Genomic DNA, 5,246 nt, shown 5'->3' on the forward strand with positions numbered 1-5,246 from the left:
CTTGACTTTGAGAAATATTTGTTTACATTCCCAGCTTCCAGCTGCCAAAGCAGGATTTTTGAGTCATGCACACTTTGCAAGTTACGGCTCGTGATGTCCGGATAGACTTCTGGTTTTCATTTCCCTTGGCTTTCCACTCCCCAGTTCCCCCATTTCAGCCCCATTTCACAGGCCCCGCCCAGACCCTGGAAAGCTTAAGAACACCAGGAGAACCTGACTGCTGGTTCAGGCCAAAGAGTTATGCCCAACATCCTGTTCCTACAGTGGCCAAATGCCCCTCTCCCCCCAAGAACTGGAAAACCTAGATAGACTGCCACTGGACCTGGAGGTTCCATGAGAATGTAAGAAGATTCTGGCTGCTGGATCAGGCCAATGGCCCATCCACATCCAGCAACCTGTTATCAAATGTGGGAACTCAGCGGCCAATTGGTGTTAAAGACAGATAGAACGTTTTTTATGTATGCGACAACAGCAGCAAGAATACTTATCGCAAAGTATTGGAAGACACAAGATTTGCCCACCCTGGAAGAATGGCAGATGCAAGTAATAGACTACATGGAGATGGTAGAAATGACTGGCAGAATCCGAGAACTGGGAGAAGAAGCGGTGGAAGAGGACTGGAAGAAGTTTAAAGATTATCTACAGAAACATTGTAAAGTTTATGAATGCTAAAAAGATGTTGGATTTAAAAATAATACGGCATTAGTGATATAGGTTTAAAAGTTATGTAAAAATGTAATTGAAAAAAGGTGAAAGACTAAAGTTATATTATGTCAAAAGTAAACAATATGTTAAAGGTGTTTAAACATAAGGAGGAAGGATTGGAGACATAATAGAAAGATTTTAATAATCAGAAATGAGCTTTGAAAGTGGGTAAGGATTTGCTGTATCTGATTGAGTAAAGAGGAACACAAAAAAGGGAGGCGGGAGGAAGTCAGGAAAGAAAGTTTTGCAAATATCAATTTAAAAGCTGGAATTTCTATTTTTATTTTTTTATTTTTGTTTTTTCCCCTTGATGTTTTTTATCTTCTGTAAAAGCAAATAAATATTTTTTTTAAAAAAATCAAATGTGGGAACTCAGGGAGCAGAATACAAGGGCTAGAGTCTTCTCCCCTCCTGTGGTTTCCAGCAACTGAGATTCAAACCTGAGATCCAATTCTGGGGCTTAAATTAAGCCCTAAGGATGTGATGGCCACCAATCTAGGTAAAGGGTAAAGGGACCCCTGACCATGAGGTCCAGTCGTGTCCGACTCTGGGGTTGTGGCGCTCATCTCGCTTTATTGGCTGAGGGAGCCAGCATCCAGCTTCCGGGTCATGTGGCCAGCAGGACTAAGCCGCTTCCGGCGAACCAGAGCAGCGCACGGAAACGCCGTTTGCCTTCCCGCCGGAGCGGTACCTATTTATCTACTTGCACTGGTGTGCTTTCGAACTGCTAGGTTGGCAGGAGCAGGGACTGAGCAACGGGAGCTCACCCCGTCGCGGGGATTCGAACCGCTGACCTTCTGATCGGCAAGTCTGTGGTTTAACCCACAGTGCCACCCACATCCCAGCCACCAATCTAGATGGCTTTAAAAGAGGATTGGACAAATTCAAGGATGAGGAGAGGGCTGTCAGTGGATGATACTGTATTTGTGCTCTGCCTCTATTATCAGAGCCTAGAAAAATTCAGCCCGTGCTGCTGAAAGAAGTAGTGTGACTCATGCAACATGTTGGCCATTAATATACACAGAATAATAAATTATACATTCTTTATCAACCTTCTGAGAAAAATACAAACCATTAAACAAAGCCACAGAGACTTGCAAACTACCCAACCTAAGGTGAACTTATAATGTCTGGTTTCAATCGATTTTTCAAATGCTTAGCTCAATCTTTTAGATAAGTTCATAAAGATACCAACAAAAGGTAGGTTCGGTGTTATTCACAATACCGAGAGATGCTAGTGGAGTTGTAGATACAGTGGTGCCCCGCAAGACGAATGCCTCGCAAGACGGAAAACCCGCTAGACGAAAGGGTTTTCCGTTTTGGAGGTGCTTCGCAAAACGAATTTCCTATGGGCTTGCTTCGCAAGATGAAAATGTCTTGCGAGTTCCTGCAGGTTTCTTTCCCCCCCCCTTTTCTAAGCCGCTAAGCCACTTATCTGCTTATCCGCTAAGCCAATAAGCCGCTAAGAGCCGCTAAAAGCCGCTAATAGCACTAATAGCGCTAATCCGCTAAGCCGTCAATGGGCTTGCTTCGCAAGACGAAAAAACTGCTAGACGAAGAGACTCACGGAACAGATTCTTTTTGTCTTGCACGGCACCACTGTAGATGTTAATGAAGTCCAAGTAATGAAGAGGCCGCTGTTCGCCCCCAATGGGGCCCTTTTACTGGGGCTTGTAGGTAGCACATTCCCAAGATAGTTTTCCGTCTCAAAGTCTTGATACGTATATTGATATTCAATCTTATAGAGAATATTCTTTCTTGGCTTAAGGCCTCATCAGGGGTGAACAGCAGCCTCTTCATTACTCGGACTGCCAGGGTGAAACAACTTCATTAACAACTTCATTAACATCTGTCTACAACTCTATTATCAGAGTTGGCAATGCTTCAGAAACCACAGGAAGGGAGACACAATCCTGTATCGCCTTGAGATTTTAATGGAAGGCAGCATTTAAAACACATTATGCAAGAACGTGGTGTTGCAAAGGAAGATATTCATCTCAGTTTGCCTAAGGCTTTCTGAGTTACACACATTCCTCTGAAGCGATAGTTTGCAGAGGTTGCGGCGCACAGCTAAACTGTGGAACTCCTTGCCACAGGAGGCAATGTTGGCCAGCAACTTGCGTGGCATTAAAAGAGGACTGGACCAATTCATGGAGGAAGAGAGGGCTGTCTGTGGCTCCTAGCCAGGGTGGGCTCTGCTCTGCTTGCGCAGTTGGAGGCAGCAAAGCCACAGAATTTCAGTTGCTGGAAACCCCAGGAGGGGAGAGGCTCTTGTGGTCAGATCCTGCTTGTGGGCTCCCCTTTCGGGCATCTGCTAAAGAAGGCTGGGCTAGAGGGGCCCTTGGCCTGATCCATCAAGCTCTTCTTATGTCCTTGTTTGTTGGCTTTTAAACTTTGCAGCCGTAATATGCTTTTCACGGATCATTAAGGGTTTATTTTCCTTGGATATTTGCATCTGTTGGATATTGCATTGATCCTACTTGTTGTTCGTCCTTCCCGAAAGAGGGATTTCAGGGCAGGCGTGGCACCTGAGCTTTGCAAATGGTGCTGCACAACACACACAACCACTTTTTGGACATGTCCCAAATCCAGGGCTTACCTGGGACGGGGCTCAGGTTACCCCACACCTGCCCCTGTCTTGGCCTCCACCAAAAGACGGGGAGATTATCTCCAAGCTGAGCAAACAGGCAGCAAGGCGAGGACTCCATTGTCCATGGCAGAACACAGCCTCGCCCTTGATGAAGCTACCAGGAAGCTGCCCTGATGCCCCCAGCCAGGAACACGCCCCCTGCCCTTTCCCTGCCGGCCCCAGGTGAGAAGAAGCACGTAGACAAGGACTTAGCCCCTTCTCCACCCCCAAAGCCCAAGGGCTCACCTCTTGCATTTTGAGCAGGAAGCTGTCAATGAAGTCACGAGGGCAGCTGGGGTCGAAGGTCGCCTGGTGCTCCTTGACCATCTCCAGAATGAAGAGACGCAGCTTCTCAAAATTGGCAAAAAGTTGCTTGTGAGGTCCGGGCAGGTAGCGTAGGGTGTGGGGGAAAGTGTTGTACAACTAGGGAGGGAGGAGAAGACGAAAGATGGAAGGCCCCAACCCTGCAAGTACTCGCTTGTGCGAGAGGGCAAGTGTTTCAGGGAGAGTCTCCCTTCCACAATCCAGCTTAAAAACAAAATCCCCAGGCATGTCAAAATGGGAAAGCAGAGGTGTTTTTGAGAAATAAATGAATAAATCGAGAAATGCCATTCCATCAGAAGAGACTTGCTTCCACTTTGCTGAGAAAATACACAAGGGAGGACTTTACTAGGCTTCAGGGGAAGGAGGGAAGGAAGGAAGGAAGGAAGGAAGGAAGGAAGGAAGGAAGTAAGTAAGTCCTGGATTTGTGTGGGGAATACTGCAGTCGAAAGCTCAACAACATTGCCAAAATAAGCTCAACAACCCTTCTGTCCAGGTTTTCACTTTCTGAAATATAGGTAAAGGGACCCCTGACCATTAGGTCCAGTCGTGACAGACTCTGGGGTTGTGGCACTCATCTCGCTTTACTGGCCGAGGGAGCCGGCGTACAGCTTCCGGGTCACGTGGCCAGCATGACTAAGCTGCTTCTGGCGAACCAGAGCAGCGCACGGAAACACCGTTTACCTTCCCGCCGGAGCGGTACCTATTTATCTACTTGCACTTTGACGTGCTTTCGAACTGCTAGGTGGGCAGGAGCAGGGACCGAGCAATGGGAGCTCACCCCGTCGCAGGGATTCGAACCGCCGATCTTCTGATCAGCAAGCCCTAGACTCTGTGGTTTAACCCACAGCGCCACCTGCGTCCCTATATTCTGAAATATAGCAGCCCTAAATTTTCCAATCTTATTGACCCAAACACTGCAAGATCTGCTAACACCCAGCAGGTCCTTCCTCCTCACTTTTTTCAGCCGAGAAGAAAGTGCTGGCCACGGATGGTGGCGAAACAAAGGTCTCTTGGCAGACATTCGAGAGACTTTGTTGTGCTGAGCACGTTGCTGAAGAGAAGAATAAGCCTTGGGACAAACTTTGCTGTCCTAGTTTCTCTTGGCTGCCTCTGCAAGCCATGTAGTGGGCTCCAAAGCTTATTTCTGGGTCACCTCCCGCCTTTAGGTGATCCCCAGTTATTATAACTATTCTACTTTATTACATTCAAATCCCACCTCTTCTTCCAAGAAGCTCAAACTAGTGCACATGGCTCTCTGCTCCTCATTTTATGCTTACAACAACCCTGTGAGGTCGAGAGACAATGTATGGCCCAAAATCACTGAGTTTCATGGTGTGGGGAGTGGGGAGACGAGTCCTAGTCTCCCAGCCCCCTAACCATTATGCCATTGAGTGATTCGCCTTCAGCTTTGTTCGATTGTTAGAAATGGGCATTCCTGTCCGTTTCCTTTCCTCTCCGTTTCTTGGTTTCTCTTGTTGTTGTGCAAGTTATTTGGCTGGATTGCTGCACTGCAAAGTTCAGAGGAGAGCAACTTTCCAACAAGGGCTCTGTGTTCATGGGTCGTTTGGGAAAGTGTGAATTCGGTCCC

The sequence above is a fragment of the Podarcis erhardii genome, assembly GCF_964252035.2.
Source record: "Podarcis erhardii genome assembly, chromosome: 7".
Classification (NCBI taxonomy): Eukaryota; Metazoa; Chordata; class Lepidosauria; order Squamata; family Lacertidae; genus Podarcis; species Podarcis erhardii.